The sequence below is a fragment of the Brassica napus genome, chromosome A5 (genome assembly GCF_020379485.1).
Source record: "Brassica napus cultivar Da-Ae chromosome A5, Da-Ae, whole genome shotgun sequence".
Taxonomy (NCBI): Eukaryota; Viridiplantae; Streptophyta; class Magnoliopsida; order Brassicales; family Brassicaceae; genus Brassica; species Brassica napus.
Window position 1 is genome coordinate 8,098,848 of NC_063438.1, and position 16,242 is coordinate 8,115,089.

At 35.2% G+C, this 16,242-nt stretch overlaps 1 pseudogene; it reads left to right on the forward strand.

Annotated features, from left to right (window-relative positions):
• The first annotated feature begins 1,079 nt into the window (after positions 1 to 1,079).
• On the forward strand, positions 1,080 to 5,795 carry LOC125609427 (annotated as a pseudogene).
• The last annotated feature ends 10,447 nt before the right edge of the window (positions 5,796 to 16,242 follow it).

Genomic DNA, 16,242 nt, shown 5'->3' on the forward strand with positions numbered 1-16,242 from the left:
TATTAAAAGTATCCCATTGAGAATTTTATTTTCAATATTTTAAAAAATACGAATTGTCATAAAACTATATAACTATAAAGCATTATTTAACAGATATTTTAAAATATACTTCTATATATTAATATTATTTAAATTTAATTATATACCATAGATATAATTGAATTTTTAGATTTTTTATATCAAAATTATTTTAAGTAAAAAGAGTGTTTGTTTTGATTTATGTGTTCGCGTCAACTTAATTATACATAATAGTTATAGACTTTTCAGTTTATTATTTTATTATTTCATGTAAAAACGTAAAATAAATAATAATTTATATACACAATGTCCATCCCGCACATATAAAAATAATTCATGTTGATCTTAGCCTAGTCAATAAATAATCGACAAAATTTTAGGGAACAAAATATATATGCTAGAGGATCGTTATGTTTGTCTTCCATTCCACTGCATCTACATATGGCATTTGATTCTAGAGTAAGAAACACAAATAAATTTATTTGGTACAATCCTTCCGTCCAAGGAAAATCTAAAAATATAAAGACATCTTAGTGAAGTTATAGATTATGGTAGCATTCTATTTATACCCAAGTTTAAATATGATTGTCGTATAACGTATTGAATAGCAAATATCTTCGAATCTCATATATATGAAATTAGTGTAAATTTTAAACGTAAACAATTTATACGACCACAGTTCGAAAATAAAAACAATTTATACGACCAGAAATGGCAAAATGTTGTTCTTAGCATTTTTTTTTTTTAACTTTACTTTTGCGTAAAACACATTTCTCCAATTTGGTTTCATTGCGTTGAACGACGTAACAAAGTAATACACCTAACCCTTTTTTTTGGAACATTATACACCCAACCCATTGTACAAAAGTTACAGCTAAATTACCCTTTTATTCTTTGATAAATAAAAAAATAAATTATTAATCATTAAAAAATAATTTGGAGTATTTTCTCAATGTCCATATATACATCTTCTCCCTTTATATAAGCCAACCTCACACACCCAAAAAATCCATCAAACCTTTCTTCACCACATTTCACTGAAAGGCCACACATCTAGAGAGAGAAACTTCGTCCAAATCTCTCTCTCCAGCAATGGTTGTTGCTATGGACCAGCGCAGCAATGTTAACGGAGATTCCGGTGCCCGGAAGGAAGAAGGGTTTGATCCAAGCGAACAACCACCGTTTAAGATCGGAGATATCAGGGCGGCGATTCCTAAGCATTGTTGGGTGAAGAGTCCTTTGAGATCTATGAGCTACGTCGCCAGAGACATTTTCGCCGTCGCGGCTCTGGCCATGGCCGCCGTGTATTTTGATAGCTGGTTCCTCTGGCCACTCTACTGGGTTGCCCAAGGAACCCTTTTCTGGGCCATCTTCGTTCTTGGCCACGACTGGTAAATTAAATTTTCTGTTTTATTATTTTGACTCTTTTTGTTCAATTTATTAATTTCTTGAATGCACGTTCGATGAGTATCGTCGTCACTGACTTCAAGATTTAATTCTTTTGAGGTTACCTTTTCATGTTCAATTATTAAAAAAATAAAATAAAATATAGGATCTAAGATTTTTTTCTTCATCAGTTCAAGCATCATCACTCATCAGTCGTAAGACTCGTAACAAAATATCTTCTTTTCTATAATTAATATTATTTCCGCATTTAATGGATCTACGTTTTGATGTTCTCAAATTTTGTTTCTCTTTCTCTAGATCCCCGGAACTTTTAATTATAATTATAGTATAGTATAATATCAAGAAAATATACTGTTTATTTTTTTTGGCAACAAATATATTACTCTTGTTTCTTTGACAAGAAAAAAATATATTGTTTTTTTTTCTTCTTTTTGTGTTCCAATCTATTTTCGAGATTTAGACAAGTGACACGTCATATACCGGATTTGTTACCCTTGTTAAAGAGTTTGGGTTAAAACAAATGTAGAAAAGTTAAAATAAATTGTGCAATAAATGATAAATACGTTTTTATGTTACACAATGATGTGAAAATAAAATTGAATAATGGCAGTGGACATGGGAGTTTTTCAGACATTCCTCTGCTGAACAGTGTGGTTGGTCACATTCTTCATTCATTCATCCTCGTTCCTTACCATGGTTGGTAAGTCATTTATTAACTATTTCCATGTAAACTATTAGTACTTGTTTTCGTATTTCTTACATTTTCGTTTGTCATTCTTCTTGGGTGCATGCTAGCAAACTGTAATCAGTATTAACTGGGAACTACCAACTGTTTTTTTTTTGCTAGAGTAGCAATTTTATAATTAAATAAGAATCCTATTAAACAATGCATGTGACAATATGAGGTTGCTTTTCTGTTCAAAACAAATCTTTAGAAGCCAATGAAAAAGAATCCAAAACTTTTTTTTAAATGATATGCGCCTATCTATTGGTCCTGACTCCTGAGTTTTCTTACTTTCTTAAGTATAATTAGATTTTTGATTTTTTTTTATAGGTTTTCACTATTGTTATTTGTTTACATCAGCTTCAGATATCTTCGAAAAAGATTTACATGCATCAATTTCATGAGGATTTATAGTTTTCTTTTACTTATTTCCGACACAATGTTTAGTAGTAAAAAGCATTAAATGTTTTTTTGCTCAAAAAAAAAAGAATGGGATTGTTAGAGCACTCTATTGTTAGTTGTTCAATAAATATACCAACTAAAAAAACAAAATAAATATAAAATGAGTGAGATTGTTAAATCATTATAGAGACAATTTCATTTTCACAAAATAATAAATACATAACTTTTTATAATTGGGGTTTGCAGGAGAATAAGCCATCGGACACACCACCAGAACCATGGCCATGTTGAAAACGACGAGTCTTTGGGTTCCGGTAATCTTTCCTACTCTCGTAGTTTCTCTTGTCTTTTATTTATTTGTTTGTTTTTCGGAATTTATTCTTATGTCTATGTTCTTAGGATTCTATATGTTTATTTTATTAGTTTATGTTTTCAGTCTGAGGTCAGACCGACCACTTGTCAGATCTGTTTTCTAGCTGTAGTAAAAAACAATTTGCAAGTGTAATAGTTCAGCATAATTGATCTTGTTAGAGCATTTCCAAAACAAACTTTATAATTTTAAATATACAGTTTTTTGTTCTCTAAAAAGAATTTAAAATTTTAAAGTTTGAGGGACGAAACTTCAAATTTGAACTTTCACTACTCAACTTCAAATTTGAAATTTCATCTTTTTTATTTACATTTTGATCATTATATTAATTATACATTACATTTATGATTCTTAAGTATTTTCTCATTTATTGTTTTAATTCTTAATTTTTTATACATCATAAATATTTCCAATTGTTTTTATAAATTCAAATTTTACACAAAAAAGTAATAAAAATTTTAAATAAGATTTATAATATTTTAAAACTATAATTAGGCAAAAAAATATTACAAAAAAATGTAATAAAAACTTTAAAATAGATATATCAAGACATAATTATTAGAAATTTTAAATATTATAACAATATTAATAATCTGGTAAATTTGCTCCAAAACCTCAAAAATTTCTAAATTATTGTCCAAACAAATTTGTTTAACCGAATATGGAGCATTACAAAAATAATTTTATGGAATAGTGTGGTATTTTGCTTGTAGTTAATATTTAATTATGTATTTCTATTTATAATTTTATATATTTAATGTAAGATTTTTTTAATTAATATTACTGTAATATTTTTATATATGTACTAGTTATTTATAAAAGTTTTATAGATTTGTATTAGTTATAACAAAAATAAGGATCATTGTGTAAAATACAAATAATTTGAAATTACGTTTAAAGTTTTGGTTATGAAAAAAATACTTTGAAACTTTAAATTTAGAGTTTTGCAAACTTTAAAATGTTAGATAGATAGTTTTTTTGGAGATGCATTTAGTGGTTATGGTAGTAACTCAGAAAATGAAAATCTATACTTTTATACTCCCTCCGTTTTTTAATATAAGTCGTTTTAACAGTTATACACGTAGATTAAGAAAACCATTAATTTCTTATATTTTCTAGACAAAAACATCATTAATTATTTACCTAACCACAATTCAACCAATATAAAAATAGAAGATATATTACCATTGGTCATACAACATTAATTATTAATAAATTTTACATAGAAAACCGAAAACGACATATAATTTGGAACAAAAAAATTTCTCTCTAAAACGACTTATATTAAAAAACGGAGGGAGTAGTACCTAACTTTAACGATGGACCACTTATATTCGAGTCCTTAGCATAAAATGATTCTCCTCGAAATCCGTTTACTTTCTTCATTATTTTTTCCTTTTCAGTTTTGGCGTTTTCGTAATACTTTTGTCTTCAATCTTGAAAGCTATTAGTATAAAAACTTATAAACACATCACATGCAATGAATTAATACGAATACATAACCAGAATGACAAATTTTCAATGAATATTTAATACCAGTAAGTACTACTCCGTAATAGTAATAGTAATAGTCATATTAATTTTTTTTTTGTCATCAAACAAACAGTAATAGTAATATTAATTATAATTATGTATTTCAGTTGCCAGAAAAGTTGTACAAGAACTTGCCCCATAGTACTCGGATGCTCAGATACACTGTTCCTCTGCCCATGCTCGCTTACCCGATCTATCTGGTAAAAAAAAATACAATTTCAATTTTTTTCTTAAAATTACAAATGGTTTTATATTTTGAGTTTTAAGCCAATATATAAATTAATTTTGATTGGATTTTAACTACAGTGGTACAGAAGTCCTGGAAAAGAAGGGTCACATTTTAACCCATACAGTAGTTTATTTGCTCCAAGCGAGAGGAAGCTTATTGCAACTTCAACAACTTGCTGGTCCATAATGTTGGCCACTCTTGTTTATCTATCGTTCCTCGTTGGTCCAGTCACAGTTCTCAAAGTCTATGGTGTTCCTTACATTGTAAGTTTCACATATTATTACAAGAGATTTATATATTATTAATAATAAATTGTTTTTGACATAAAGTTTTGGAAAATTTTCAGATCTTTGTAATGTGGTTGGACGCTGTCACGTACTTGCATCATCATGGTCACGATGAGAAGTTGCCTTGGTACAGAGGCAAGGTAAATAAATCAATTTTTAAAAAGAAATGTACAGAAAGCAATAATGGTTAGTATTGATTAATCTTAATTTTTGATGTTTTGCATACAATAATAGGAATGGAGTTATTTACGTGGAGGATTAACAACTATTGATAGAGATTACGGAATCTTCAACAACATCCATCACGACATTGGAACTCACGTGATCCATCATCTTTTCCCACAAATCCCTCACTATCACTTGGTCGATGCGGTGAGTGATCTAGCTTTCTCTCTCTCTAGTTTCATTTGATTAAATGGTGATTAATTACTAATTTAATTAATGAATTGTGGACAGACGAGAGCAGCTAAACATGTGTTAGGAAGATACTACAGAGAGCCGAAGACGTCAGGAGCAATACCGATTCACTTGGTGGAGAGTTTGGTCGCAAGTATTAAAAAGATCATTACGTCAGTGACACTGGTGATATTGTCTTCTACGAGACAGATCCAGATCTCTACGTTTATGCTTCGGACAAATCTAAAATCAATTAACTTTTCTTCCTAGCTCTATTAGGAATAAACACTCCTTCTCTTTTACTTATTTGTTTCTGCTTTAAGTTTAAAATGTACTCGTGAAACCTTTTTTATTAATGTATTTACGTTACAAAAAGTGGAAGTTTTGTTATCTTTTTCTCTAGTTGCAATCAAAAGGATCTTTAAAACTTTTTTGATTTGGACAGAAAGAAAAAGACAGTTCCACTGAAAGTCGACAAAATGCACGCCGTTTTTGGGTCCCAGCACAACAACAATATGTCACGGAGTTGTCGCTTTTTTAAGTAATGGGCAATACTTTTCGGCCCAAATATATAAAAGCCTTCTTAAATTGCGTCAGGTATCTCACGCAGGACCTAAATAATTATACAAACATCTCATTCGTCCCCATATATTAAAGAGTTGATTACCTAGTAGGCCACTTTTTGAGTTTTCTTTGCACCCAAAGCTACTTTCCGCTTGTAGCATAAACATTCACGGAAACTGAAAGAGTTTTTGGATTATTTTGCCCTTACTGAAACGAAACGGAAAATTGGAATATTGTTTTGTGTTGTTTTTGTTCGGTTTAGCTTTTAGACATTTATTAGATTAGGTTTCTCGATAGTTAGATTTTTATAAGGACCACAAGATCGTAAAAAAATGTTAATCCCACAATCACGTTAAAATGACCAGTTTAGCAAGTTACAGTCATCCATATTTCATGGATGTGGATGCTATCATGTCCACAAATACATGTTCGGTGGTTATGGATGCTTTCGTGTCCATGTAAGGATGTTATGGTTACTCAGATTTGTGGATGGAGAAAGTTGGATAAACATTACTTGGATAGATAAACATTATGTGGACGGACGAACATTATGGATACAAAAATAGTGGACATGTAAGTTGTGGGCAGACAAATGTTACAAGAATGAGTTATAGACGAGAACACAACATGTAAGGGAACAAAAGTTATTTAACTTAACTTTGTGGACAAGATTTTATATTCTACAATTAGGCGGTAAATTAACAAATTTTGTCGGAACTGTTTATCGGAAGTGATCTGATGATTCCGAAGCACTTCTGAGAAATATTGGCGATGATCATATAAAAATCAATATTTTAAAATAAAAAATAAATTTGGATAAGAAGTATAAAACATATTGTAGACAAGTTTCTGCAAGAAAATGTGTGAAAATGGCCTGCGAAAACTAAAATCAATATAAAAAAAAGACTTATTCTTAGGTCCACTCCCTAGGGTGAACCTCTACCAATAGGATTGTTTTATTTTATATTCAATATCTTTTAAAAAAAGAAACAAAATATTATCAAATTATATTATTTTTTAAAATTAAAAGGTAAAAAAAATAGTAATAATTACAAAAAAAATATTTTACGTCGTGAGCATAACATTAAACCCTAAAACCTAAATTCTAATCCCTAAACCCTTAATCCTAAACCCTAAACCATTGGATAAACCCTAAACTCTAGGATAAATCCTAAACTCTAAATCAAAATCACTATACACTAAAACATTCAAGCGTTTAGGATTTAGGGTTTTAGTATTTTTTTATTTAGAGTTTAGGATTTATCCAAGGGTTTAGAGTTTACCCAAGGGTTTAGGGTTTACCCAAGGGTTTAGGGTTTACCCAAAGGTTTAGGGTTTATCCAAGGGTTTAGGGTTTAGGATTAGGATTTAGGATTTAGAGTTTTGTTGAGAACATTAAAAATATATTATTTTTTTAATTCTTTTTTCTGTAACTATTATCTTTTTTTACTTTTTTATTTTAAAAACATAATATAATTTGAGAATATTTTGTTTCTATTTTTAAAAGATATCAAATTTGAAATAATAAAATCCTATTGGTTGGTGAATCACCCTAGGGGTGAACCCAAGAATGACTCAAAAAAAAACTATAAAGTTTCTTCTGAATGAGCTTGCATGTTTTTTTCTCTACGATCAGTGATGTTAAAGTTCTTCCTTGTAAAGAGATAATCTCTCCAGCAATTTGCTTTGGCTCCTTCTTGACGCCTTATCCTTCGCTGACAACAAAGGTCTTCCTCACTATCTGAAAAAAAAATCTAAACATTGGTTGAGAGAGTTTGATGGTGAAGTTAGAGAAAGAGGCCAAAGTTAAAACCTTTGATTTAATGGGGCGTTGGATAAGAGACCACAGATCTGGAACTGAAAAATGAACAAAACCCAATGATGTTAGTAGCTAGCCAACGAGTAACCACCACAAGTTGCTGGCTCTTCACCATTATCAGCAATGAACTAGGGTTTTGTTCCCACCATTGGTGAATCTGAATCGCAGCATTGAGGGGCTCCACAACCATGGCGGTGACATGGAAGAATTTGTTACGTTTCGTCACACAGTCTCGTCTCCACCCTTTGATTACTACATCTCTTGAAATCATCCATTGGACAAGACAACGACAGAGAAAACAGCTTCGTTGCCACAACTGTCATCAAGGTTGTGTGGACAAATAAAAATGGAGATAACAACCTTTGAGCTCATCTACTCTCTGAAACTCCAGCCACAGCAAATCCCGAACTCAACCACATCCGATCTCGAGCTCACCCACGGCGAGTTCCAAGCTCATCCATTCTCTGAAGTAAAGCGAATTTGGGATTAAGAGAGAAGAAGAGAATAAAAGAAGCGTTGATTAGGTTTTATCAATTTGGGAATTTGGTAATTAGAGTTCCAAAAGAGATTGTCGGTATCTTCCACTCCTCTAAGGCAGGCCGCAAACGAGAAATTAGGAGACTTTTCGAGAGAGATGGGTTTCGTGGCTGAGAGAAAAGATGAAATAAGGGATTAGGGTTTGAAAGTTGATTTTGAAAAAGTGAAGTGAACAGATAGAAAAAAGATGGGCTCCATTAATTTTGAAAACCTAAAGTGAAAATAGAAGAAAGACAGGCCCCGTGTAACTCTAGTTTGGTTGCTGGAAGTTGGTTCTTTCTTTAGTTAGAGGGCACTAAGACCATGTTTATCCCTAAAACACTTAGTGGGTTTTCTAATTTTTATTTTATTTTATTTTGTCTGATTTAAAAAAAAAAAATTAAAAAGTATACTAATCGCGGGCCGTCACGTGTTGGTGGGGTCCGCGCACAGTGCTAAAAACCCACAACAATCTCTATTATTAAAAGAGAAGTACCCATAAAAAATAACCCTAAAAGTTACACAATATTTACAGTCAAATGCCATTGAGAATTAAATTAATCTTACACTAAAATGATTGTCTTTTCCACATATTAATTGTTTTCCTAAAATAACTCAAACAAACTACAAAAGAAAGAAACATATTATTAATAACTCAAACAATTACATATTATTAAATAAAGGAACAAGCATAAATAATTCTCCTGCAATATCAACACTGTAACATTCCTTATTATATGAGTCCCATCCTTTTTTTTTTTGTCATCATATGAGTCCCATCCTTAGCTTACGTAACCTGTACGAACATCAAATTATATAAGCTTTATAAGAAATTAAACTAAGAAAAACTAACAATGATTTTCATATGAGTTTGAACAATTTCAATTCACTTTATTTCACGGTGGTGTATGTAGCTTATTTTTAACCACCTTATTATATTGAAATATTCCACTGACTTCTATATGTCCAAATAATTAATAATCATTATTATTAATTAAAATCTAATAATTAGGAAAATAACTGTAGTTTTGAGAACACTGGCGACGGCGAATGCGAATTTTTAGGGTTTTGAGATGTTTCATGGATGGGATCCGGGGTCTAGTGGATTTTTCTGGAATTGCAAGGAGCTCTATCTTAATGAGCAAATCGGGAGATTATGGAAGCAAAATGGTCTTCTTGTCATAAGGAGAAAGGGAGATCTGGGAATTTTATTTGGCTTTGATCTTGTACTGTCAAAGATCGGAATCGCGGAGATTCGATTGAGAAGGGAGAAAAGTAAGGCATTCGTTAACATCAAAGCGAGATCTTTTCTACTAATATTGGGGATTTCTTTTTGCTTTTTGGTGCTTAGATATCTGGTAACTGGTTATAGGAAATTCGGGATTTGGGGTTTGATGCGATTTGATATTCAGGAAAGTCGGAATCTAAGGATTAATGGGGTTAGAGGGAGTATCAATAGAGAGGATCTCCTGATTGATTTTCTTTACGATTTGTGTTATTATATAAAGGAGGGTGTTCAGAGCTTCAGTAGCACAAACTTACAAATCTCCTTCTTTCTCTTACGGATTTCGTTTCTGGTTGTTTTTTTCTTTGGTATCTATGAGTCAGGGACAATTGGTGGGAAAGGGGGGAGCCTCGAAGGAGGGAGAAGGAGTTCGCAAAAGATTGAAGATCTCCGTTCCTCATTTCGATAACTCGGACCTTATCAAGAGCTATGCAATGACTCTGATTGGGAGGTGTATGAACCCGGTTGCGCAAAAAGTCAACTCGTTGCTGGTGATGTTGCCGAAGATATGGAAGGTGGAAGAGAGGGTGACTGGTGCAGATTTGGGAAAGGGGATGTTCCAGTTTCATTTTGAGAAGGAAGAAGACATTGAAGCGGTTTTGGAGTCACAGCCGTACCATTTTGATTATTGGATGATCTCGATAGCTCGTGGCAACCAAGGATGACAAGGAGCTTTCCTTCGGAGATCCCTTTTTGGATCAAAGTGGAAGGTCTTCCAACAGAGTTTTGGTCAACTCCAGCGCTTCAAAGCATAGGCGATGCCATTGGAGAGACTACGGATGTGGATCTGGACTATGGAAAGATGCGAGTGGTGCTTGATGGCTTCAAAGAGTTAACACTGGAAACATCCGTGGAGTTCAAAGGAGGTGAATTCTATGATGAGGAAGAGGTCCCGGTATCTCTTAAATACGATAAATTGTTTGGCATTTGCAAGCTCTGTTCTAGTCTATGCCATGACGAGGATCATTGTCCTCTTAATCCTAAAAGTGTGGACAAGAAAACAGATAGCAGAGAGGAGCTGGCTAATAAGAAAGAGGACAGGGCAAGGAGCTACAAAGGAGTGGTGATTCATGGAGAGGAGAGTCAACAGGAGAGGGGCACAGATCAACGGAATTATTATGGTAAGGGGAAAGGGAAAATGCATGAGGACCAGGACTCAAAGTGGGTACGAGTTCCTGAAAGAGGAAACAAGAGGTACTCGTCTTACCACGATAACAACAGAAACGATGAGGGAAATAACAGACACAGGAACACTCGTTGGGAACAGCCTAGGAGTTACGTGCAGGAATCGCGGGAGAAGGGGCATCGTGGCACAAGACGGGAGAGGAGTCCTCCGCATTATGCACGAGAGGAGCCAAAGGAGGAAGGGGAGCTGCAAGACACAGGCAGTGCTAACAAAGGATCTCAAATGGAAGGAAAGACTTCTGCATCTAACAACCTGCAGATTGAATCGAATGGGGCCAGGGCAAATTTGATTAAGCTTCCTCCTAAATCCGTGGAAATGGAGAATGGTGCAATAGCTGCGATAGTTTCAGGAACGGTTGGGGCGGGGAAAGGAACGGAGCCACCATTGGGTGACAATGGAAAGGATATGGAAGAGAATGAAGTAATGGACCTAGCTGAGAATGTGATTCCATCTGCAGGGGACAAAGGTTGCATGGGTGAGGATGAAGCTTTCGAAAATCTTACTGATGGAGAGATGGAGGAACTGAATGGATCACAAGAAGTGGTGCTGGAGACCGTTGAGGAAGAATCACGACCAACGGATGTCGAGGAGAAGGAACTACAAGTTGGAGAGGAGGAAAAAAAGAAGGGCGCTCGCAAGATACTAAAGCACACAATGGCGGCAGGAGCTTCAAAGAAGAAGTTCGTTCAGGCACTCCTTTCACAGAACAAAAATACTCAAGCTAGACAGGGAAAGCGTCAGGGAGACGGAAGCAAATTGCAGGAGGATAAGGGTTCTTCATACCCCAAACAAACTTCCTCAAAGAACTCAACTGCATCCCATGGTTAATACAATTCATATAGAATTGAGGAGTGGACTTCTGGTTGCGTCGGTTTCTGCTTACTGTTGGTTTATTTCAATAAGCTCTAGGAGCTTTCTTCTACGGTTCAATTTGATTTTTGCATTGCTGGTTTTATGTTTCAGTGGCAATTGCCTATCTTTTATTGTATTTGGTTATGGTTTTGGTATTAAGAATAATAATTGTCTTTCTGGTTTCTATGATCTTGATATGGTTAAATATTGGTATGGTGTTAAGACCCTTTATTCAGGTCAGATGGCGTTAGTGGCTTGGCTGTGTGTAGGGATGCATTTGGCTCACTTCATACAATGGATGTTGGACCTGATCTCTGTAAAACAAGTTCAGTGGAAGAATGATACAAGGAGGGTTTTGGACAAGGTACTTGGGTCTGGTTTCATTATTTGGTATAAGGTGGCACTTAATTACTCATTTCTGGATAGTACTAAGTGCACGGTAGTTTGGAGATGTTTGTTGCTTGGTCTTTCTAAGGAACCTAGATGCTCTCGAGTGGCTATGTATTTGAACACATTATATTGTTATGGTTATGGGTTTAATTTCAGGGATAGAGATCTGAGATGGTCCTTAATTATGGGTGGAGGGGGAAGAGGTAGAGTCATGGACACGTCTTGGATCATTGCAGGGGAGCACACTCTTGGCTTGGTCTCATTAAACCAAGTGCAGAGAACCTTTGGATCCATGATCGGTATCAAGCTGGCTTTCTCAGTGCCGCTGCAAGATGGAAGTGGATACGACAAATATACGGTGTCTAACTCTTGGCGTTTATTTAGGACATGTTCAAAATATGCAAGGTTATTGTCCTTTGGAGTCATAATATGGGATATAATATGGTGGGTGAAGTTTTGGTTTCCTTTGGTTACTGGTTTATATGTACAGGTCGAAATGATAATGTGTTTTGGTATCCTGAGTGTACAATATGGAACTGATGAGTATTGGATAATTGATATAGTTCGTAAAAAAATTATATCTTCTCCTACAATCTTATATATCGTTACATACATTGTTAATTGGGCCTTATGGTTTATTATTAGAAGTGGTGAATGTGATCGTATAGTTACTGGTGGGCTGGAGAGTTGGATAAATTATAAGATCACATGGCCTTTTTTGGTCTTTCGTTTTTGTCACCAAAATTTGAGTTTCTTAATCAAGTGGATAATTTTATGGGTCTTGGGATGCGAATTGTGTTTATTGGTTACAGTTGGTATGGGAATGGTTATAGGATCATGGGTATGTGATGGTGATCAAGAGTCTTTATATATAATTGTCCTTACAAGCGATTGTGAAGTATCTGAAGTTTTTTCAGATAGGATGATTAGGCTTATTGAGGTTAAATCTTTTGTCGGTATCATCAAACCTATCTTTTCTGGTTCGAACGATAAATATATATATATATGAAGATATTAAGCTGGAATTGTAGAGGTCTTGGAAGTCACTGGACAATAAGTTATCTTCGGGAGATATGGCACCAACACAAACCGGAGTTTTTATTTTTGTCTGAAACGAAACAGGATTTCGATTTCGTACAAAGATTTCAGTCTCATTTTGGCTATGATAGCCTGGTTACTGTGGATCCAAATGGGCGGAGTGGTGGTTTAGCTCTTTTTTATAATAATGAGTATCAAGTTAGAGTCATATATTCTAGCAATAGAATGATAGACGTGGAGGCGGTGGTTAAAGGAAAACAAGTTTTTCTTACTTTTGTATACGGGGATCCGGTACCAAAGCTAAGAGAACAGGTATGGGAGAGATTAACTCGATATGGATTAGCAAGATCCGAACCTTGGTTTATTATTGGTGATTTAAACGAGATTACTGGGAATCATGAAAAGGATGGGGGATCCCTAAGATGTGCAACATCTTTTATTCCGTTTAACAATATGATACGGAACAGTGGGTTACTGGAATTCCCGGCTCGTGGAAATAAATTTTCATGGCAAGGAAGGCGTGGCAAAGGAAAGGATGCTGTGACGGTCAGATGTCGATTGGATCGAGCCTTGGCAAATGAAGAATGGCATACGTTGTTCCCGTGCTCCTACACAGAATATTTGAGGTTAGTGGGATCTGACCACCGTCCTGTAATCGCTTTTTTGGAGGACAAGTTATTGAGGAAAAGGAGAGGACAATTCAGATTTGATAAGAGATGGATAGGTCAGGAGGGGCTTATGGAATCAATAGTGACAGGATGGACGGAGAATCAGGGTGGGCAAATTGAGGATTTTGTTACAAAAATTAGTAATTGTCGGCATGAGATTTCTTCATGGCGAAAGGATAATCAGCCATATGGGAAGGATAAAATTAGGGAGCTTCAACATGCACTCGAGGAAGTTCAGACAGATAATAGCAGATCCCAGGAAGAGATTCTGGAAGTTTCCAGGAAGCTACAAGAGGCTTATAAGGATGAAGAGGAATATTGGCATCAGAAAAGCCGGAATATGTGGTATTCATCTGGAGATCTTAATACCAAGTTTTACCATGCTCTAACAAAGCAGCGAAGGGTCCGCAATAAAATAGTGGGTCTCCACGATGAAAGGGGTAATTGGATTACTGAGGACAATGGAATCGAGAAGGTGGCCGTTGATTATTTTGAAGACCTGTTTAGTACGACCACTCCAACAGAATTTGATGGTTTTTTGGATGAGATCGTTCCGTCTATTTCTCCCCAAATGAATCAAGTTTTGTTGAGAATAGCAACAGAGGAAGAGGTCCGACAAGCTTTATTTATGATGCATCCGGAGAAAGCGCCAGGTCCGGATGGAATGACAGCCCTCTTTTTCCAGCATTCCTGGCATGTTATTAAGAAGGATGTGGTAGAAATGGTGAACAATTTTTTGGTTACAGGTGCTATGGATTCAAGGCTAAATACTACTAATATTTGTATGATTCCTAAGACAGAGAGACCTACAAGAATGACGGAACTGAGGCCGATAAGTCTTTGTAATGTGGGTTACAAGATTATCTCGAAAGTTTTGTGTCAACGCCTGAAAATTTGTCTCCCTCTCTTAATATCAGAGACACAGTCAGCTTTTGTGGAAGGCAGGTTAATATCGGATAATATTCTCATAGCGCAGGAAATGTTTCATGGATTGAGAACCAATAAGTCATGTCAAAATAAGTTTATGGCGATTAAAACGGACATGAGCAAGGCTTATGATAGGATAGAATGGAGTTTTATTGAGGCTCTTCTATATAAAATGGGGTTTGATGCACATTGGATTAAGCTAATGGTGGAATGTATATCCTCGGTTCAATATAGAGTACTTCTTAATGGTCAGCCGCGAGGCCTTATAATTCCCCAGCGAGGGTTACGTCAGGGGGATCCTTTGTCTCCTTATCTATTTATTATGTGTACTGAGGCTTTAATTAGGAACATCAAGAAGACGGAGAGAGACAAACGGTTAACCGGTATGAAGGTAGCAAGAGCTTGTCCAGCAGTCTCTCACTTACTATTCGCTGATGATAGCCTTTTCTTTTGTAAGGCAAATAAGGAAGAGTGTCAAACTATTCTCAGGATTTTAAAGGAATACGAAGCGGTTTCAGGGCAACAAATTAATTTTCAGAAATCCTCAATTCAATTTGGCCACAAGATTATAGAATCCAGTCGGCAAGAAATGAGAGATATTTTGGGTATTCAAAACTTAGGAGGAATGGGATCTTATTTAGGGTTGCCCGAAAGTTTGGGAGGATCTAAGGTACAAGTGTTTGGTTTTGTTCAAGAACGCTTGAATAATAGGGTTAATGGATGGACTTTTCGATTTTTTACTAAAGGAGGAAAAGAGGTGATTATTAAATCAGTGGTCACGGCTTTACCAAATCATGTGATGTCTGTTTATCGGCTACCAAAAGCAACAGTAAAGAAGTTAACAAGTGCAGTAGCTCAGTTTTGGTGGAGCCCAGGAGGAAGCACAAAAGGCATGCATTGGAAATCATGGGATAAAGTGTGTGTCCCTAAAGACAATGGTGGCCTAGGATTCAAGGATCTCATGGATTTTAACACAGCGATGCTTGGTAAGCAAATGTGGAGGCTAATAGACAAGCCACATTCTCTCTTCTCTAGAGTTTTTAAAGGACGGTATTACAGGAATGCTTCACCTCTTGAACCGATCCGTTCTTACTCACCGTCATATGGCTGGCGGAGTATCATATCTGCTAGATCTCTGGTTTGTAAAGGACTAATTAAAAGGGTGGGAACAGGTTCATCTATTTCGGTATGGAATGATCCTTGGATCCCAGCCACTCGCCCGAGACCAGCAAACAAAAACCTTCAAAATAGTTACCCGGACCTTACAGTGGATTCTCTCATTAATATGGAATCCCGAACTTGGAACCTTCAGGCAATTAGGGCTGTGGTGGATCCTCATGATGTAAAAATCATTGAGAGTATGCCATTAAGCAGAAATCTGATGGAAGATAGAAATGGATGGCATTTTACTAACAATGGAAAATATTCGGTAAAATCAGGATATCAGGTGGAACGGGTTTATCCTGATAGAGAAAAACCACCAGAGGTTTATGGGCCTACAGTGGATGTCCTTAAAGCCTTCTGTTGGAAAATACGGTGTCCGCCCAAGATACAACATTTTCTATGGCAACTTCTTTCAGGTTGTATAGCGGTGTTGAAAAATCTAAAGGCGAGAGGAATCCATGGGGATA